We start from the raw sequence: 23,682 nt of genomic DNA, 5'->3' as shown, positions 1-23,682 counted from the left end.
CTTTTCTTAGCCTAGGAATAATGCAGATTTTCATCCCAGGCTCACAGACCAATGCATGTGCCTTCAGGTTGACCAGTTCCCTCTTGGACCGAGCAAAACTGATTTGCATGTATGGACTACTTTTCCAAAGGCAACATGCAAAGGCATCCTTAGATTTAGGGATATATTTTTAGCAACTGGAGGTTACATGGAAGGATCATTTCAAAAACCTCCCGCCAAGTGTCTCTTTTCCTAGATTTGTGGCATGCGCATCATAACCTCGATTTTATCAAAACTTATGAACTAGATGCTATAGAGATCATTCCACGCATCGATCTTGCAGATCTAACATCCCACATCCCATCTAGGAATCGTCAGCACATTCAGCTCCACTGTTTCGGGGTAAGCCTACTTCGCATGTCTTCGCTACGTTTTTGTCGCTTTTTGTGTTTTGACTTATGTGAATGTTGTATGCCTTAATTTTGTGAATGCTTGTTGTCATTTGCATGCATGTTAGCTTGTACAAGTTCCATTTTAGTTTTCATTCACATCTCACTGTTATCGCATGCATGACACTATTTTTGCATCGACGGTCATTGTCGCGGCGACCCGCTTCACACACATGCATGCATCTCATTTTCTGAATCCTACACTTACTATTTTCATGCATAATCATTCACTCTTGAAATATGTTGTTCGTAGTCTTTACAGTCAGTCTCCCAGCCTCTTGGTGAAAATTGTGCAATCTTCACGGACAATCACATAGGTATGTTGCATGTTATTCCTCTAGTTTGTTTTCGTTTTCAACTGATAAATTACTTGCCATGAGTGTTTCTATGTCTCCAGGTATCACAGGTGTCATCCACCTCCCAGCAACATAGCTACAATGGCTTCCAGGAGAGTGGAGTCAAATACACCGTTAAGAGTGCAACTGTGGATGCAGTCGATCAAGTGTCTATGAGCTTGCCTATCCACGAAGGCATCAAGTTGTTCATGGACAAGCATATCAAGATGAATGGAAACGGAATCAAACTGAGCAGTAGTAGAAGGCAACACACTTGCATGTGATGAATGCAAGAGGAAGTTTGTTGACAATATAGAGGAGGAGAAAAGCTGCAAGTTCAAAGCAGATCCACTCATGACAAAAGTAGCTTTGGAGTTTGAGGCTATGAGGTGACAACGCAACACAAAGATCATGCGAAGGAAGAGGGAGCAACAGAGAAGGAGTTGCATGTGCTGAAGTAGTAGCTCAAGGAAGAACAAGAGCTGCATAGATGACAGAATGAGTTACAACAAGAATAGGTACAATAGGGGGAGCAACATGCATAAATGGATGAAACTGTGCCTGTACAAGTTATAGATCCATCCCAGCAGCTAGCACGGATCAGACAAGGTGACCAGTGTTGTTGATCGCATGCAAGGGAATTCAACAGCATGCATATCATTGTGTGCACACATGCGATTCCACCCTTTTTTCACACTCACCGAGGCAAAGACAAGAAGAAAATCCGACTAGAGCTAAACATGTATTCCGAAAAGTTGATGTGCACGACCACCAGCACATGCTTGGAGATCAACGCAGACACTATGCATCAGTATGTTTTCAGTCTGGCCACACCTAGGATGATCATGCACATGCTATCAGATGAGTTGGACAAAGGATCCATATGAGTGTACCCAGATGCAATGAAGGCAAGAGTTTTCTTTCAGCAGGATGTCACCATTGAGTGCTCAGACACCACCATGGACCACCAAGCTTGACATTAGTCTGCCAAGTTCAACCACCATGAGGATGTCGAAGAGTTGGTCATCCCACATATGTCCAAGTCTTAATGATGCCTTTCATGGCTTGCTCAAGCCTATGCCATCCCACATGGGTACATGTGCATTGTAATGTTATGTCATGTACAGTGAAAGTCCAAGTGTCGATAGTTGGATGTAACAGTCATGTAGTAGGTGTTAAGGGAAAAGTTCCCCTAGGGTCTTGGGTGGATACCCTAGCAGAATGAAAGTTGTCTATACAGCGAAACACACATTCCATGCAGCCATAATGCTAATATAAGCAAACTCTACGATAAAGGGCATACCTGAGGTCCTACGTTTGAGAAGGTCCTTCCAGGGTCCAAACCCTTCTTGGAGTTCCTTTGCTCCTTTGACCTGCAAAACAACCAATTCAAGAAAGTACAGTAGTATATGGACTAAACATTATAAAGAAACCATCTTCATATTATAAAGAAAGGTAGTTAGTTATGCAATTAAACAACCATTCACATATGAATTCTAACATGAATATCATAAACATGAAGAAGATTTATATCAGGAACAAAGACATGTGTTTCTTTTATTATAGACAAATAAAGTATAGAAAGGAATAATTTCACCTGAGTCGTCCTTTCGCAGGCTCCAAGCGGAACCGTCCTCTGGATTCGTCCAGTCTCAAGCCTTTAACAAACTCCTTCCATGACTTACTCCATGATATCACAAGTAGTAAATGGACATCATCACACAAGGAAACAAGGGTTTCCTGTAAAAATGGGGGAAGTGCAGGAGGCACAAGGATCTTCAGACCTGGTCAGGGAAATCTCAGCATAATAACCTTTCTCTCTCCTCTCTCCTCCCTTAGGCCTTCCCATTGAAGCCTTTTTATACTTCTCCCAAAGTAGTTTTTTAGTTGGGAATTCGTTGGGAACAGTTGGGCCATGGGCACTAACAGGTGATCAGCAGGTAAAACCCGTGATCTCTGCCCGAAATTAAGGAGTTTTAATTTTTTTTTAAGTGTTTTAAGACATATACGTGGGTTGGGTATACACAGAACCACATATACATGTGTTTAGCTCAGGGCAATGTCACGTATAGGGAATAAAACACTATTTTTTAGATTTTGGACCAGGTCTGGAAGGAGGGGTTGCCCTAGGCCATGGGTGCAGCATCACAAACCATAAGAGTGAGATTTGGAGCTATAATAGATGCCCCCTAATATATGAGGTCAAAAGGGGTACATGATGGCTGAAATGTATTAAGCAAGTACATGGAAAGGAAATCTATCAAAAACCGAGAAGGACTTCACCAGAGTTCAGCCTGCCAAGCCACAAAAGGAGATCAGATAGAAACACTATCTGAGGCAGGCATACCCATGCTCAGAAAAAGTAAAGCATGTCCCCATATCAAGTACAAGCAGATCCACTAAGTATACAAGTATAAAGAACTGGAAAAACATAATGGCTCATCTGATCATGATCGAACAAGTACATGTCTGAATATCACATATAAGAATGTCAATGATGCTGAAGGATGAACCAGATCACTGATATTGAAAACTGATCACAAAAGGTACCAACTAAACATGATGGAATAGGATGGTAACACACTGTAAACTCAGGTGCCAGCATATAGAATGTCGCCATGACTGACTGCAACATATAAGGTGGAATGGTATCAACTAGTAGCAACAGGAGCAACTGTCAAGTGAACCAATGAATGCTGATACAACCTAAGGTCTTCACCGACCGCCGTGGTACATTTCTACACCATGGGAATAAATGATTTGAAGTCGACCATGTGAGAAATCGTTTGATTACTGGTCATTGATGTATACCGTTAACAAACGCGAGACTACTCACCGATAATGATAATGAGCGTCAACGTACCCAGTACAATCTAACAAGTGTGAATAGATGAGCTGGAGTCGAACACCTGTAAGAATCTATCAATTAGGAGACAATGATGGTTTCCCACTGTCGATAGCGAAGGATCTACCACTAATGACTGCAAACCCCAAGGTACTGCCAAATGGACTCTAGATCTTTTCCCTAGAGCAATGAGTCGGAGTTGATAGGGAAAGATCTGCTAGAAGAAAGGCATTAAGGCATCCTTCATCAATCTAGCGCGAGTGTAACCTGTAGACCAATAATGTGGAAGGAATCGGACGAAAGAGATGTAGTAACCCAACCGAAGTATGTTTCTGGCGTACACAAGATGTGGCTAGTGCACGATAGAAACCCTCTGAACCAACCAATAATGGAAGCTGACACAGACGCGAGGTATCCACCAATAGGGTCAAATGGAAACCAAGGTACTGCATGAATCCCAATGTGTGATAATGTAAGCTGATGTCGAACACAAGGGAAACCACTCAGTCAAAGACCCATGATACTGATTGATGCCGAGCACAAGGTGACCTATCGATAATGAAAATAGGGCCAGGGTACAGCTCTAGGCCTATCCTCAGAGCAAGATGTTGTTGTCGATAAGGATAAGACCCGCTAGCAAGAAGTCAATGGAGACCTTCTCAAACCAGCACGAGTAAAGGACCAATGTAACTGATGTGATGATAGCCATGATATTGACAACCAGGGATGGCCGACTGAAAAATGAGTCAAGAGACACCGCAGAGAGGCCGACTCAGGCTAACTTCCCTTGAACAAAATCACGACTCAATGTGACTATATGGCAGCATATGATGACTCTATATAAGTTCGTCATGCAGGAGGCACGAACGAACCCTCCATATGATTAGAAGAGATAACCAATCGGGGGAGAACTGACTCAATAACAAGGTTAAGGCGTACCTCAGTCAAACTAAATCCCGCCCAAATGGAGGAGACTTTTTTTTGAGTGCTTTGTTCAAGGGCGACACAACTGACTCTAGCTGCCAACAATAAATGGAAATACTGTCCCATTCCAGCTCTTTTTGGAATATATAATTTTTTGTCTTTTTCTTTTAAGCTGGAAAAAGAATAAAAGAATGCTATGGTACAGTGGAAAGAATGAGTGTCGGTGAAACAGATGATCTAGTTCCTGGGAATGGAACATTCCTATGCTCAATGCAAGGAGGTGAAAACTGGTCAATGACACTCAAAGGTGTGTTCCTTCCATGGGTCAAGGTGTGTCAAGTTGCAGAGGTCAAAGATATGCAAGTTTGATTTTGCAGTCATCATGGTCAAAAGTTGGCTTAAACACGAGTCCAAGTGAAGCCGGCTCAAGGCCAAAAGGTGCAAATGGTCAAAATGCAATGCAGTGGTACAACTCAACACAAAGGAGCCTCTAGGGTATAAGGCCAGAACGAAACGAAGAAGCAAAGAGGAATGAGGCTTCATCGCATAAGTCATGGCGGGACTAAAGAGGACTCCCAAGCCTACTCAGATCGGAGCAGCATGGGCAACAAATGTCAGTGAGGTGCTAACTATGATGCCCATGTAAAGGATGGCTTCTACCATCGTGTCATGATTTAAAGAATCGGCGAGTGAAGATGGCTTACGAACCATAACACGATGGGATCAACCCTATGGCAGATGTATCGACAAATGGAGGCTAGTATGCATAATGCAACAGAAAAATGGCTTCCCTAACCTATATGCTAGTGAGAAAATGATACCTGCCATGATGGGTCAGCAGTCATGGAACCGTCTCGAAACTGTCGAAAAAACGTCCAAAATGTCCTGAAAATCAAACCATTCTCGACATTCCAAGCTCCCAAGTTAAAAGTCACATGAGGCCAAACAAAATAAAATTTTGAAAAAATTTTGCATTTTCAAAACCTATAAAAGAGTTTTTGGACTCACCATTTTCACCATTTGAGTTTGAGAGCAAAGAAGTGGAGCAAAAGGAGCAAACTTCCCATATGCCAAATTCAACCATTCAGATTCTTCCAAAATCCCCAGGTAACTCTTATACTTGTCTTGCAATTGATTGTGACTAGTTTTAGAATTTTTAATTAATGTTTTACCGTTGAATTTTTTGCCAAAAATTTCACCGCAGTGTATACGCAGGTTGGTAATATGAAACCCGCGTACACGCAGGCCCTATACGCAACTGTGTGCAAAGGGACCCGCATATATGCCACGAACATTTTAAACAAAAAAACTAACGGTTGAAAATCATTTTTTCTTCAGGATGTCGGTCACTTGGCGAGAAAGAGAGCATACCGTAGTGGACGATGAGGTCATGAACGATCCTGATGCTTTGGATGCCCTACGGGGATGTGGTTTGCTTAAATTCTTCAAACTGCCGAATATGAAAGCAAACACACGTCTGCTTGAGATGCTCATCGATTACTGGAATATCGAGGAGGATGCATTTATGATTGACCAGATGCCACTCAGGATAGAAGTGGAAGATATCTATTTCATCACGGGCCTTTCCCGAAGGGGAGAGGTAGTACATTCCCGGGGCAGGACACAGAGCAGTCTCTCGATCGAGGACTACATACAGATATATTGCCCGAGACATCCAAAAAAGGTTGGAAGTCAAATTTCCATCACACATGTGGCGAGTTTACCACTGAGGATAATCCTGTTCACCATAGCTCGAGTGAACGGATCAGCTTCTCTGCACCAGGCATCACGGCTAACCATGAGCGTGGCAGTTGACTGTCTCACCACTGTATTTGACTGGTGTACTCCTCTTCTGGCTAGCATGAAGAGCCAACTCACTTCTATCAAGAGGGGGCAGACCAAAAACTTTGGATATGGGACTATTCTGTGTTCTTTCTTTTTTGAGAGGGTCCCTGCACTCCGCCCTAGGGTAGCAGTTTCCATCAGCACCCCACGAGATCCACGCATGGGTAGGTGGGCCGACCTGATGAAATGTCTAGGGGGTGGGGACGTCCCACGGACTGCATTTGACGATGACTTCTTTACCTGGTGGGATCAGCAGATCATCGCCATAGATGACTACCCTTATGCTGGGTTGGATTTCTAAGGAGATCCTGATCTAGCGTTACCACTGACCGTAGCATGGGGCGACATTGGTAAGTATTTTTTGATTTTATGAATTTTTTTGGATTTTTCAAATATAATAATGAATTTTGAAAAATGTTTTTGATGGGATTCAAATGACTAATATGATGATCATGTTCTAGATATTGGGCCGGTACGACCAGATGGGTTCCTGCAGCATGGACGGCATGGCCGAGGAGCTGAAGAGGTGGCTGCTAATACAGAACGACTTCTACATACAGTTCAGCGACACTTGGTGAGACTGACTCACCAAGTACCGATGGCTACCGTAGAGGACCTTCCTGAGGATACGCAGCCTCATGTGGTTGGCATGCCACGTGACTGGGTTCGCACTTTTCGGCGTGTGGCCAATGCAGTAGTTTCCTACTTAGCCGCTCATCCTGAGCCAGGGCATTAGATATGCCGGACATGATTATGGGCGTTTGAGTCCCAGTTTTGTATATTTTTGGATAGACTTATATACACTCGAGATGCTTTATGATATATATATATATATATATATATATATATATATATATATATATATATACAGTTCGACTTTTTGATGCTTGATTTTATTGTGATGAATGATTTATGTGATAGTCTAATGCTTGATTAGCGATAGAATCAACTAACCAATTATGAGATCTTGGAATGTGCAAATAATTAATATAAGTAAATGATCTTTGCAACAAACTCACCCTTAAATACTGGCGAAATAAACATGGATCCCTTACCCGATAAATGTTGTTCAATTGTGACACTATCAATTGTGAATAAAGATAAACTACCAACGAGTCGATTCCATAAGAAATTGCCTCGGATAGTAAATTAATGACGACAGTATACTCAACCATGTTGTTTGAAGCGGGACCAATGCATATGCCCCTTGATACCATCAATTGACCAATTGGATAGTAGAGTACCCAAGCTGCAGAAGCGAGATTCCGAGTGTGCCGACTAGCACCATCGGCAAACCCAAAATAGACCAAGTCATCCATCAACACCTGCCACAACAGACCAAAAAGTGTTGATATCAAAAAACTCTCGATGAGATATGTACAAATATACATAATGTACAAAGAAGCCATTGCCTAACTCCTACTTAAGCAAAGTACTTCTTTAGCCGTTTTGGGGCTCCGCCAACTTGTTTCCCTCAAAATCGACTAACTCATACGACCCTTTCTCTAAAACTCGTTTAATAATGAAGGGACCGTACCACATAGGCTTAAACTTGCCTGCCCCCAAGGTGTCCTTATCTTGGTCATGAGGGTAGATGAAGAGTCACAAAGGGGAATGTCAAGGGTCACCACACCCTTTTCTATAAATATAACCTCATAACTCATTGTAGAGGCTTTTGGTCAGCCAAGCTTCTGATAGGAGTATCTTAGAGAAAGCTTGGAGAGTATTGTAACGAGCCTTGGCTTCTCCACTATGCAGAGCTAGTATATCTCTTTGGAGGAGCAGGTGACAGTGATTGTAACATTCTGCTGTTGGAACTAGTGGTTGGTCATGGTTGTATTGTATGATTGGAATTTCCACTTCTTAATATAATAGATCCAACATGTTTCATGCATATTTCGTATTGTATTTAAGCTATCTTGTTTACTCTAAATGATATATGTATCTGTTTTCTTATGCATGTGTGTATAGACTCTTTCTGTATATGTATGTATGAATCTTACTAAAATGTGTTGTTGGTTTAACCATCACTTTGGATTGCTAGCTTACTTGCCTTCTAGTTTGTGATGCATCTTTTCTTGTGTGTTCCCTTCTTAACTTTGTGCTTTCACAGGTTTCCAAGGGGTGCACTCACCTCACCCTTCGTGTGTTAGAACCATTCATGCCCCTTCCTTGACTTGCTGCATATGTCACACCCTTGCTACCAACAGGGACATCTTACTCACCTCTATGTGTAGTTGTGGTCAAGGCGATACCGTACGATGTTGGTGGGTCTAACACCATCAACAAAACCACCATAGGACTCTTTCCTTGAGGTGGTTTGGAACTCTATCAGCTTCACATTGTCAGGAGTTTGATGAGCCCTCCATATCGCCTCACATAAGTAATAGTGTTGTTCTACATCTTCATTTCCTCTACAGAAGAATTCTGGATATCTTGTAAATGACCCTGCCATTATGGACTTCGTTCATGCTAGAAGTACAAAGCATTGGGTCCCGTACTATTGAGAACCTTGTAACTATAGATTACTATTACTACTATTTCCACTACTATTAGCAATACTAGCCTTATAATTGACATGCACACTATGCACTCTTATCATCTTAAGAAACTTAGAAATAAGTTTACCTGGGCAATTGTAGAGTACCAGGGGAAGGATTGGGGGAATGCTACCTGAGTCTTGGGAAGTTGGATATTTAATTCTTTTGGATGCATCATCCTCTATGAATAGTCTTCTCATCAAAAATCACATCTCATCCTCCATATCTTCCTCTGGTTAACGCGACCAATTCCCTTGGAATCCTCCCCCACAACTAGTGAGGGAGGGCTCCTATCACCTTCCAGAATCCCAATCATATTTGTTGTCTCTATCAATTTCAATGAATTATCCTCCATTATGTCTTCTTCCTCTGGACTCCTCAACATCACTCCTGCTTGTTGTAGTCCCTCTGGCTACCTTCCAATTGCCTGCATGTCCCTTTCTTACCACTTCTTCGCATCTGCCCCTCCTCTACGCTCTCACTTCCCTTTCCCTTCATGAATATTTTGCATCCATCCTTCTAATGGCCTCATGATCACCCACTCAGTAGAATTTCTCCCCTTAGATCCTTCCCCTAGTACTAGGGGTTTACACTGCCATTCTTAAAACTTGGAATATAAGTAGGCATTCTTCCACCATTAATACTTTAATCCAGAGAGGTGCTTCTTTCAACAACTTCCCTCAGCCCTTCTCAGAACACAACATCAAATTTTGAAAAGGGCTGGTATATTTATTCTTCGAACTCAACCGTGTACCCTTCTAGTGTAGTATCCACCCAAAATTCTATTTCTCTTTTCAAATCTGTGTCAATATGGTGGAGCAACGGGAGATCTACCAGAGTCGATTTGTGACAAGGTGGTGTCTGTCCTTCCGTCCTACCCTTCACTTGCAATCTCCATAACCAGTTATACAGTTCCTCTAGGGACTTACACTAGAAGATCTCATGCTAATCACTTGAAGCCTTTGAGTATAGAACTTCATCTTTCACTTTAGCAACATATTGGTTTCAATTAGAGCTTGCTGGGATACAAACCGATCCACTTGGTTGTCCCACTAGTTTCATATTCCCTTCATAAAAATCCTTGATACCATATTATAAACCCTCCCTTTTGATTTTAGGTCCCAGAAACGGAACCATTTGTTGGCATGAAAATGACAGCAGGGTTGAGACCCTGGATTTGGGCATAAGGGGTCAACAAGGCTCTGCTGTAGCATAGAGAAATGCCATCATTTTTACCTTACCTAGAGATGATAAGGAGTCTCGCCCGAGGCGTGCCACAACTGAAGTTATATGAGGTTCGAATTAGGTACAAAGGGAATTGTGACAAACGAAAGATACCACATCGTATTAAATCATCATCTACACTAACCCAATCATAATGATATACTCATAAAATATCTGGAAACCATATAAATAGATTCATTCAAAATTTTAAAGAGTCAATACAAAGCATAAGAATACAATGTGGGTCTAAACCGTCTCCTACATTAACATAACATAAAGGAATGCAAAGAGGATCAAGGCTTGATCATCAATAATAGGAATATCATAACTAGCACATATAGACTCAAATAGGACCGGGGAGTTGTTCACACTTCTCCGCAACATAGGAAATCTCCAACGATCCTTGACCCACTTGACTGACCAACAAAAACCTTTCTTTGTCCTTCCTTCTACCTTTTATCCTCTGCCCTATGCTCGGACTGCCAGTTATGCCTGTCTTCCACTCGTCTGTCTTCACCCTCGGCTACCTTTGTTCTCCCCTTGCTCGATTTTTCTTGCTCCTCTCTGTCGCCTTTCCATAAGTACCAGTTCACTTCTAGTTCTTGTTCCACTCTCAAATGTTAGCAGCGCAAGCCCAATGGTTGTCCCCACCACTTTCCCTTGGCTCCCTTTTCCACAAAAACTCAAAACAAATGCCCCAACAGTTATCATCATTTCAACACCCTCCAAAATTTCACCACAATCGAATTTTGGAACTAATATCATTGTTGTATCTAGTGTCACCTTGATCATCAAGTGTTGTCTAATGTTATGCTATGTTTTTCAAGTGTTGTCATATTAATTAGGACATCTCTAAGTGCATTATATGGTCATAACATCTTTGTCGTAGTAAAATGAGACTTTTGGGTTGCAGTCGCACACACTTCACTCTTTCCATTGGGGAATGTGTACAAAGTGGAGTTTTAATGTATATTTATATTTGTTCAAGCTTTTCTAAGTTTTCTCAAGGAGTTCATATGAGTCGCACATGGTTTTACGTTTAAACTCATCATGATCAACCTTTTTCTATCTCCCAAACTATGACTAATTTTGGTTTCAAAGAAAATTCATTGAGGAAAAGAGCACATAAGCACACTCTGAAGCCTTGATCGGGAATCCTTCGTTGTTTGGAAGTGTGTCCTCCACTCTTCAAAGGTGTAAAGTACACTCCTTAATCCATCTTTCCCCTTCCTTGTTTCGAACTGCGCCCTCCTTGAGCACATGAGTGCACCTCGAAGGCCTTAAATTCCACCCTTCAGCCTTCCACAATGTGCCATGCAGCCTCTTGACCCTTTAAGTGCATGAGCACACTTTGAAGGCATGGAGCCTCATCCTTGAGCCTTCGAACTTGCCCCGTGCACCCTCTTTGGTCTCTTGAGTGCATGAGTGAACTTAGAAAGAATTAAGCTTCATCCTTCAGCCTTCAGACTTACACCATGCACCCTCATTGGTTTCCTTTTGCACCTTTGAAGTGCACTCATGCACTCAAGAAACCAAGGAGGGAACATCCCTTCAGGTCAAAGGAGCGCACCCTTGAGTGCATAACGCACTTGCGAAGCCCAAATCCTTCCTCTTCATCCTTAGAACTTGTGCCATGCACCCTACTGTTACGGTGGATAAATACCTCTTGCTGATAAGAGCAATCTCCCTAGATCCTAAAGGAAATTAGAAATAAACAGAGAGTTGAATGACTCTTTCCATAAGCTTATTTCGTTCAAATTATAAATACAATAATAGGAGAATAAGCCTCTTATCTATTTGCGAAGTGCTTGATGAAGATCCCTACTCTTTCTCAATGAAGCTTCCCAATGCTCAAAAAGACCTGCAATCACAAACATAAAACAGATCAAAGGAATATGCAATCATAAAAATTCAAACAAGCTTAATCTAACGATAAAGGAGATTATAAATTGAGATTATCTTGTTGAATATCAAAAGAATCATAAACCATTCATCATTTCAATAAGAAAATACAATGGGAAAAAGGATTCATTTGTATTAATTCACGGATAAAGAAGATCCTTCAACCTCTACCTTGAAGTCATTAGGTTCCTCCCAAATGCCTCTAAACCTATCCTTAGTTGATAAGCCTTACAATCTAAATCCAACATCGTAAGTGTATCTTTTCTAAACCCTCCTAATCCCTCTATCCTCTAGTCAATTTATAGGCCAAGAGGAAGAAGTTTCAGATCCAAAAGAGAAGGATGAGATCCTCTAATTGGGGAATTAGGGTTCCTTGATAAAAGGAATTAGCTCCATGATCTGAGGGGTATGGCTCGAATAGATAGGACCTAGAAGATTTTAGTTGGGATATATTCGACTAACAATGCTTTTGGAATTCACTTTTTACTTTTACTTTTCTTTGATATACCTGTGCAGTCTATAGTGAAAGACAAAGAGTAGTTTTGTGTAATTATTAAGGATATAAAGTGTAAATGTGCGAAAACTTACTAGGAAAAGCGTGCAGGTCACACTTAACAAGTCATGAAGCCATTTTACCCAAAATTCACATCTTCTTCAAGGGTTTTTGATTGTTTGACTTCTAAGTGTAATGGAACATGTTTATGGATGGCAAGAGATCCATTTTAACGGTCAAGTGTCATGGTGAAAAAATGGCATGTAACAAATTGCCCCCTAAAGTGCGAAGTCTGAAAAATAAGTTTTAAATATTGAAGTGCTTTATCATGCCAAATATTGGATAAGAGAAAATGGTTGGAAACCTACAAGAAACATTCAAGGATTACAATGCAATATATAATCATCAATGAGGTAGGAATTCCCATACTAAGAGTAAAACTAACTCAATGAACAAGTATGGAAAAACTCAAAATCATATCCATAGTAGACACAGTATGGACGTAGCCATCAACTATATATCTCTTCTCAACTTGGATTTATGAAACTAGATCCAGGGTCTTGATATCCATTTCTCAATCTGTCATACAAATCTATCCATGCGAGTGAATGTCTTGAAGTCGAACAGGGCATAAACCACTTGATTACCAGTCAATGATGTCAAACGTTAACAAGCGTGAGAGAAACCACAAATAATGACAATGGATCTCAAGTTACTCTCAGTACAATCTATAGAGTGTAAAAAGATGATCTAAAGTTGAACACTCATAGAATCGTTTGATCGAAGGCCAATGATGAGAACCTATTGTCGAAAGAGAGAAACCTGCCATTAAGCCATGCAGGCCTCAAGGTACTAAAGGTTTCTAGATCAACTTCCTAGATGATGAGCTGAAGTCGATAGGAAGTGACCCGTCGCAAGAAAGCCTACAAGATGAGACATAATGTCAAGTTTTGAAGAATAGTTTGCAAGGACTGATTCAGGGATGGCTGACGTGATTGAAGGCTAAAATTTGCAAAGGAATATGTACTGAGGCTGAATTTCTCTTGAAACATAGCGACACAAAAATTTACTTGGCAGTATTTGACTAAACTATAATACTCAAAACCAACTGAAGACTTTCAATGGGGTTTGATTAACTGTAAGACAAATGGATTTCCAAACCTAGACACAAGTGTGATGGAGTGTGGTGTTCAAGAGCGACATACTACCTTTATAATGAATGTAAAATGAATAATTTTTCCCAATTTTCCCTCACTGTTGCTGGCAAGTACCTCCTTATTTTTTACAAGCTTGAGGAGGATAAAATATGCTTGTCCTGTAAGTTCATCCTTCGGATGAGTCCTTCAAAGTATTTTTAATGAACCCTAAAAAGGAGTGGTTCAGTCTTGTTATGCTTAGCGATTCCTATACTATTTAACTTTTAACAAGTCTAGTAAAGGGGTAACTCAATGTCAGTTTTAGGTCTAAAGAGTTTGAAAATACACAAAAAGAAAACTCATTCAGTTCTTTTACTGTAAAATTTTAACGAGCCTCGAGAAAGTAAAGCTCGGTATTTTTCAGTTTTAAGGATTTAGTAGAAAAACATAAGTAAACTCCACAGTGTTCGTTTTTGTAAATTTAGTCCTTCAACCCCAAAAAAGGATAAAATAATGCTGAGAGAAGTCTATTGACCATAATAAGTCAATGTATACCTTTTTCGTAAATAGTCTAGTTTAGTCCGTAAAAGGGGTAAACTTATACTGAGTTGACGACTGTTCATTTACTTTTATGAGTTCGAAAAATCAAGTGCTTGGGAATCTTTTCATGTTTTGAGAGTCTGAAAAGGGTTAAAAGGGGACTCTAGCTTTTCATATTTCATGATTTTTAAGAGCATGAAAAGTGATAAAACTATGTTCATAGACAAAATGATCTATTTTTATGGTGTAGTTTGTTCTGCACATTAAACTCAATAAATTATCATAACTTCTTGATATTAGGGTAAAAACACTAAAAAAATTGACTTTCTAAAAGTCATAGGAATAAAAATAATATTTTAATCACCCAAAAACTTATAAAAGTTCAAAAAGTAACTTTATTTTTACCATCTGTTCTTTACCCAGTTGGAGAGTAGAAAAAGGTTTTTTACCACCAAACTTTTGAGGCAGATTCCTAGCAAAGCGGTGGACGAAATCATGAATGGTTTCCTCCAGGTAAGAGATCTCTTCAATATCTACATTTTCATCTATTTACATTTCAATTTTAGACTTTAATTTAATTTTTTTTTTTTTTTTTGGGGGGGGGGGTTTCCACTTTTAAAATTCCACCCTCGGGCCTACATGGGAACTCTTCATTGGGTCCGTGCAGGCCGTTAATTTTTTGTGTGTTGAGAAACATGGTTTGCACAGAAACTCTCATGAGTATCAGTGCAGTTGTACTCTGTTTACCAAAAAGCAGCCGTAAAAGTGCCAAGGGTTTTAAAAATGTGGAAATTATGCCCCAAAACTTCCCAAACTTGTTTTGAAAATTGTTCTAACTCCTTCTAAATGTCATTTTCAAGATTATTTACCATTCAAAATGGAATGGAGGGAGAGAGAACATGAAAATCAAGATGTAGCAGCTTTGGATGATCCGAAAACTTTGCAGGCTTTGAGAAATTGTGGCCTCTACAAATATTGGATTATTCCAGGGATGAAAGCTCAGGTAGAGCTCATGACATGGTTGGTGAGAACCTGGGATGTCCAGGATCAGTGTTTCATGATCGAGGATCATCGTCTCACCATTGATGCTGATGATATATACTTTTTTATTGGGCTCTCCCATAGAGGGGTTGATATTTATTTATATGGGCAAAGGCAGAGTGGAGATACTACTTTTGGATATCTACGCCGATACTATGAGGACGCACAACTCAAGGATGGTAGGATTGATATTCAGATTATTGGGAACATAGCCTTGTGGACCATAGCTTTCACTGTTAGCAAACTATGTAGCAGAACAACTCTTCACTTGGCCACAAAGGCCCAGATGCAGACCACCATGGAATGTTGGGATTCCATGGTTTTTAACTGGTGTGAGGTAGTGGTTGTCAATATGAAAGGACAATTGACCAGAGATAAGAATGGTAGACTGAAGAATTTTTGTTATGGTGCCACTGTGATTTCTTTTGCTCTGGAGAGGAGTCCATTCCTCAGGACACAATATATTTTGGTGGACGAGGGAGGGCCTCGAGATCCACGGATGCTGAGGTGGGTTTTGCTTATGGTTCGTCATGGAGGGGATGGTCTGGTGGTGATATATGCTCCTGATTTTTTTGTATGGCTGGGTCAATGGGTCATCTCGATCAAGGATTTTCCATATGTAGGGATGGATTATAGGGGTGACCTAGATATCCCACTTCCAACAGGGACACAGTGGGTTGACCAAGATAAAAATTACTCATTTTGATGTTTGTTTCTAAATTTTTAAATTTTATGTGTTTTTTGTCTTTCAAGGCTAATTATTTGAAATGCATATGTAGATGTGGGCCTAGTTCGACTAGTAGGGCTACGACATTTTGATAGGTGGGGTGATCAGCCTATAGCAGTTGCATCACCCAACCCAAAGGTATTAGAGGCACTGGCTGAGCTGGAACACAACCTAGAGAGGTTAACTATAGATATCCCATAGACTGGGACTGATGATTTACCTCTACGGTACTAGAGCCATGTGGTTGGGGTTACAGGACTGCTTAGGTGATTGTTATGCCAGGTTGCTTGTGAGATGTTCTGCTATCATGATCATCATCATGCTTAGTTGCTTAGTTTTCTAGGGCTACATTTTTATTTTTGTATTGGCATATTCGATAATAACAACCATGGGGCCTTATGTACTTGGATGACATATTTTTGTATAACACACTCTCTACAGAGTTTATCTAATGAAAAACTACTAATTTTGATTTTAGTTTATCTTGTTCAATATATGGATTGATATTGTTTTTGCTTAAAAATGTTGCAAATGTCTATTTAAAATGTGATTGGCTAATACATCAGTTAATGTGTTTAAATTTCTTAGAATGTGTTGATATTCAATGTAATCAAACTGCTTTTCCAAAAGACAAGCCTGTAAAAACATTCTTAACATTGGCATAGACATTGTTTAAATGTAATACTATGAGTTGCAAATCTAACCTAACAGTCAAATGTCGAATGCAAAATGAGATGGCATCAGATAATAGTTCAATGATTGCACTATACTCTATTATGTTGTTCATTGTTTGACCAAGGTATATCCCATGAATAGAAACTAACTCATCACTAGGTGAATAGATGACCCAATTTCCAGAAGACAAATTTCAAGTAATACGACTAGTGCCATTAGCAAATCTAATGTAAGTTGGGAATGTCGACATTTGCAGATCAAGTGTAAAACAAGATAAGTAGGAGAAGTAGTAGTGGATTGTAAAAAATGCTAAAACTACTGCATACACTTATAAAATTATAATACAAGTAATGTACAAATCTCCACGAAATATTTTATGCATGATATCTCTTCAAGTAAAGGCCATTTTTGGGCTTTTCCAAAGAGATACCATCATAATCAACCAACTCATAAGATCCTTTAGCTAATACACGTTTTACAATGTATGGGTCATGCCACATAGGCTCGAATTTACCTGCACCTAATTTGTCATGTGCTTGATCATAGACCAAGACTAGGTCACCTTCTGCATAAGAATGAGGATTTATGTTTTGATCAAATTGAGCCTTGACTCATTTTTTATGAGCCTTGCTAGCCAATGCAGCCTCACGATGAGTTTCATCTAGACGTGCTAAATGAAAAAAATGCTCTTCCTTTGCAGAGGTAGCTGGTAATAACTCGATGGCTAGTTTCAAAGATGGAATTTCACATTCAATCGATAAAACTGCCTCCAAACCATAGACAAGTTGGAAGGGAGTGAAACCTGTAGATGTTTTCGTAGTAGTATGGTATGCCCACAAGGCTGAAAAAAGCATGGTATGCCAGTTTCCTTTATGAATGCCAACTATCCATTTAATCATGTTTGTTAAAAATTTGTTAACAACTTCGACTTGACCATTTTCTTGTGGATAGTAATTGCTAGAGCTATCATGGTGTAGATCAAGTTGTACAGATAGTTCAATCATCATAAAATTAAGAAAATGGCTACCTATTGTAGTGACTACAACCACCCTCCAAAATTTTGCCTTAGTTTGTTTTGGAGCCTCCCTACCAACCTTTCACAAAACTTTGTCTTGCTTCGTCAAGTACTCAAGCTTCAGTGTTTTCCTCACACAGAAACAGCCGGTCGATCACAGTTGATCCATTCCACTCATAGGCTATCCACCCGGACTTGGTCCAACTGCAGGCTGAGCAGCTTCCCCTTGAAAATTATGCATTTCTGGAGGGCATCCAACCTTCCCTCCAGAAATTGTGCAATCCTCTCTAGAAGCCTGTGGGCTCCAGGATTGTGCAATCTTTCCATCCAACACTCCTAGCAGGATTTGCACAAATTTCCCCAGTAGGGCTTCTCAACCCAGCATTTGTACAAATCTAGGCAATAGTCAACTTCTCTGCCCAAAAATTATGCAATCATCCTGGGCAGTCAGCCTAGCTCCTAGTCAAGAATGCACATTTTTCCCAAGCAGTTGAGCAACTGCATGCATGAACAGTCCGGTTGATCAGTTCCACCCGGGAACAAGGAAACTTGACTTGCATGCATGCATGAATTTCTCTTCCTGGAATAGAAAGAGACAACATGCAAAAGGCATCCCATGATTTAGGGAGCTATTTTTAGCAGCCGAGGGTTACATGTAAGTTGTTTTAGAAGTTTTCCTCCAAGTGTCACTTTTTCCTAGATTTTTGCGGTGTGCGTCATGAGACCAAACTTACTTATTCAAGGCATTGGAGCTCATTCATTCACATAGATCTTGGATCTCTGACATACCACAACATATCTAGGACTCTTCAACACATCTGGCTCAGCTATTCACGGGTAAGTGGCCTCAACTTGGATTTTTCAGCGTTTTTGTCACTTTTCATGTATTCGCTTGTGTGAGTGTTGTTTGCTTGATTTATTTGAATGCTAGTTTTCTTTTACATGTGTACTGGCTTGTCCTAGCTCTGTTTCAGTTTTCATTGCTATCTCACTACTGTCACATGCATGAAACTGTTTTGCACAGACGTTCGCGAACCAGTGAATTGCCTCACCCACATGCATGATGATCTATTCACTAAATCTTTCATTGATGTTTCTCATGCACTATAAATCACTTGTTCTATCACGTAGTGTTGCCATGCATTCACTGTCTTATTTTCTTTCAGTTTCCTGTCGGTGAGTTCGGCCAACCTTGGCCCAGACTCTGCTTTCACCAAGGCTGCATTGCACAATCTGGGGAAGGAAGGCTCACCTTCCTCTCAAGAAATGTGCATTCTTGCCCAGCACTGGCCTCCAAGACCATTTTGTACACTTCTAGAGGAGAGTGGCTGCTTGGCCCAAGAAATTTTGCAAATATGTCCCTGGGCCAGTAGTCCTTCCTAGCTGGAATTGCACATTACACAATCCCAACAGCTAGCTACCTGGCTGGATTGCGCATTTCGTAGATCCAACAACCAGCTCTGCCTCCCAAACAACCCAGACAACCTTTTGCACAGTTCTGGCAGCTAGTCACCTAGCCTCCCAGTAAAATTTGTGCAATCTTGCTCATCAGTTTCCCAAGTATGTGTTATGTCCTTCCTCAGATTTGCTTTGTTTCCACTGACATATTTCTTTCCATGCATGTTTCTTGTTTCCAGATCTTTTAGGTGTTCATCTGTCTCAATGGCTTCCAAGAGAACAGGATCACAAGACATTGATGGAGTTGCAGTTGGAGCAATAGTTGAGCAGGTGTCCTCTAGTCTGCCGATCTATGAAGATATGAAGTTGTATCTAGACAAGGACATCAAACTGAAGTGGCAAGAAGTTAATGAAACATTCATAGGCACTTTTGGGGAAGACTTTGAAGAACATCAAGTGTACGTGAACATTCACAAGTCCGAATTGTACCGGATTGCATGTAGATACCCCACGTTCCCATGTGCAGACATGATTCACTGGATGGTCTCTCACACTGATCCCAAGACAATGACCTTGAGCAGTGTTAGTGGGACAAAGCTTGCAACATTCTAGGCATGATATTATGATGAGATGTATCATATGTTAGAGCCCATGACTGTTATGACCCCTCCATTCAACTTCCCAACAATAGAGGTAACTCTAGAGACATTCTGAAGGATTCGGTAAAGGAGCTAGCTTGTTTTAGGATGACACCCAACCGGATCTACAATACAAAGGTATTGAGGAAGGCATACGAATACTGGGTCATATTTGCATGTCGACTGAGTAGCCAAGCGAGCACTGAAACCTTTCCCCATAGTTGGGTGACCGCATTGGACCAACTGGCTAGAGAAGGAATACCATGCAACTGGTTCGGCATACTAGCTCGTCAGCTAAAAGAACAAGTTACGAAGGCTCAAAAATCACATGAGGGTATGCATGTAGAGATTTGTATGTCTGCCTACATCCTAGATGCAGTCTGTGCTATACATGAGTTCTCGAGCTTGGAGTGTGCATGGTCACCAGTGGAGACTGTTGTGAACACATATTTCAAGTTGTTGTCTGAATGCAGCTTCATGGGAGTAATCATACGGTTGTCCGACCATTTTGTCACCCCAGTGTACAGGTTGATATTTGAACAGGATCTAACCTACATGTCAAAGGAAAAAATGGAGGCGTTGTTAGGCATTGCAGATTGGTATGCCTCACAATACGACACTTTCATCTAAATGTTCAGTGCGGAGAAGCCTCCGCACGTTTTGCAAAATTTTACCTTGGACATAGTTTTCATGCAGGAAGTAGCATATCACATCTCAGCAGGATTGACAACTAGACTGCAGCAAAAGAAGAAGGCACCTTGGCCCACTCTTCTGTTGTGGATTGGGTTGTATGAGATCCAAAGTATCAAGAAAGCGGATGTCGAACCAGAATAGATGAAGAAATACTCGTTCGACTACCGAAGCTTCAACCTGTATGACCCACATTGCATTATGAAGGATCAAAACATGAGATTTTAGTTCAACTGGATCCATGAATAATTTCATTGGGCCAAGGAAGACTCATGGAGGTATTGCTACAATTCCTCTAGACCCAATGAACAGGTCGGATTTTCCGTAGACTGGTTAGCAAAGCAACATGAAGTAGCATCACGGAGAGCACCAGCAGTAGCAGTAGTAGCAGTAGTAGCAGAGGAAACAAAGGTAAGCATACCTATGTGCGACAAAGGAAAGATGAGATTTTTGACTGCATGGAGGAGGAGAAAAGTTGAAAGTTTCAAGAAAATCCACTTGTAGAACAAGCAGATATGGCTATTCAGGCGAAGAGGTAGCAGCGCGACAAGTGCATTGCATGAAGGTAGAGGGATAAGAAGAGAATGGAAGAAACAGAGAAGGAGTTGCATGAGCTGAGAGAGAAACTCCAGAAAGAACAAGAGCTGCACCAACAGGAGAAGGAAGTGCAACAAAAATAGCTACAACAGGGGGTGCATCATGTGCAGAAAAATGAAGCAGCACCTGTACAAGTATTTGATTCATCTAAATAGTTGGCATCAGGCGAATAGGGTGAACCATCGCAAGGGCAAGACTTTGCTCATGAGATGGAATAGGTTCTTGAATAGTTGGATGCAGACATGGAGCATCAAGAGTTGGAACATGACACTGAGCTCATGCCACACCACAAAGAGGTCGACTCACCTGCTTCAATGCATCTAGATGATGAGAAAGTCTTGAATGACCAAGGAGGCACTCAGATCCTTCGTGGTCAGCTAGAAGAAGTGGTGCACAACATATTATTTGATGAATCTCATCACCGAGTTTTGCAATCTCACATAGTACCTGTTATGCTCCTATACCAATAGGTGTCATATTTCATGATTGACTGGTTAAAATCCCTAATATGTTCATCCTTTCCCTGCTGCAAAGGTTTTCCATATTTTGAAAAAATCAAAAAATTAAAAAATGAAAAGAGGGTATACCCTAAAAGAAAAATCAAAGGGTAAAAAGATAAGTGGTCAAAAAGAAAAAATGAAAGAAATGAACCCCAAAGAAAAAGACCAGGAAAGTGTGCAAGTCCAAATGCCACTACTATTTCATGTTCTGTAAATAAAAGTTTCATGGGCAGTTTGTTGAACTTTATGCTGCAATTGATGAATGGCCAAACAGCTTAATCTTGGTAACTTGGTTCATGTTTCAAATTCCTGTTTTAAGAGATAGAGAATAAAATCTGTCCAAACTGTTCAAACTTGGCAGATTAATAGGTTGGTAGAGAAGCAAAGGAGCTCAACAGCTTAATCTGAGCCCTTGGAAGAAATAAGGGCAGACTTAGATAGGATTCCCATGAAAAGGAAAGAAAATTTGCAAGGGTTTGCCAGTCCAAGTGCACCCAAAGAAAAAGAAGAAAAAATGTTAGGTACTGTAGGCTGGGTAGGTAGTTTTGATGTTGCAGAAAGAAACTTGTGATAAGTTTTGTCTCTCAGAATGATTAAATCTTACTTCTATCACCGGTACTATGGCAGAAGCATGACTAACTTCCCTTCACACTTCTCCCAAAATCACTCACTAATCTCCCCAGGGTGTTGAGATCTACTCAATACTCCTAAATCACTCCTTCATGAAAAAAGCCTAAGCAAAACCACATTCTTACTTTGGGCAAAGAAGCCACATTTCTTGTGTAAAACCCTTTTAATTCCCTTAAGCCTAAGTTTTTTAAAACTCTATGACTTAGCACTCTTTTTCAAACATGTCTCACATATTAACCCTTAACATTACTTAGTAATTCCCTATATTCATCCCCCTACCCGTATTATGTATATAAAATAAAAATCCCATGTATTAATATTCCCCGCCCCGATTTAAATATAAACCATATCACTGTTAAAATTGGGAATTTATAAGTTCACCTGGAACTTATTAAATAACCCTCCCCACGCGCAATTATTAAAAGTTAATTAACATCCGGTTAATTAACAGTCTAATCACCCCACACCCAATCAAACTGCGCCCGATATCATTAACCTAATGTTAATTTGATGGGCCCCCGCTTCGAAATCTGTTTCCATCCCCAACACCCGTCAACCATCAGATCTGGGCCCGCTCATCCAACGGCCCATGATCGTATCGCAAGCTCCTCCGCCGCCGAATTTTACCGCCCGGGGAGCCGATGGTAATGTGCCCATACCAAGGACACGTGTCAACCTACCGCCGTGCTCGCTACCTCTTCGCACCAAACCACTCTGGCCCATAAGCGGTGCGGGCCAATACCGCTTACCGCCCTCCCACTGACCCCACCCGCTGACATCACTGCCACGTCACTGCCGAGTCAGCATCCTGTACCCCCGCGTCACAACAAGACGTCACATCCCGATGACGTCATCCGACCAAAAAGCGCCAAAAAGCCCCGCGAAAGCCAAATTTTGTTAAAAAGTCGAGAAAATGTCATTTTCGCCCATTTTCATTCGTTTTTCTCTGTGAAACTGTTTCATGCAAACTATGTCCAAGCAACTGCTCGAGCATACAGTTCGCCACCTAGCTAAACAAAGTCTAGTGTCCTCTTCCGCAGCTCGTCGGTCAACCTGCAATTGCACTGTTCGCCTCTAAAAACAGGTATTTACCCCAATTTGCCTCCCGAACCTGTAATTTCGTTTTTCCTCTGTGAATTTTACCCAACAAGGCCAAATTCAAGTAAATTCAGTCCATAACTCTCAGAAAAAGACACCCAGAGCTGCTCTTTTGCCCATTTTTCCACAGAAACTTGACCTCCAGTTTAAAAACATAGAGAACTGAACATGGAAGCCCCTGTGGCCCTCAATGTTGCGCCCCTCAATGCACCTCATAAAGACCTAGATTGGTTACCCTTGGCAGACAGAGATTTTCAAATAAAAGAGTTATTCGGTGATATGAACCGTCTCCAAGCATTTTGCCAAATTAGGAATAGTCATCTGAGTAACTCTGATATCCTTGGAATATGGGAATCTAATCTCCCCAGGTATTACCTTGCTCAGTCAATGTATTCCCAGATATTATCCACCATTTCTGTTGTTATAGACATTTTTGGGCACTGCAACTCCAATCATAAATG

Source organism: Pinus tabuliformis, chromosome 8, assembly GCF_031772625.1.
Source record: "Pinus tabuliformis cultivar Carrire ecotype Pingquan chromosome 8, CPIR1, whole genome shotgun sequence".
Classification (NCBI taxonomy): Eukaryota; Viridiplantae; Streptophyta; class Pinopsida; order Pinales; family Pinaceae; genus Pinus; species Pinus tabuliformis.
This window is presented reverse-complemented; position numbering follows the sequence as displayed.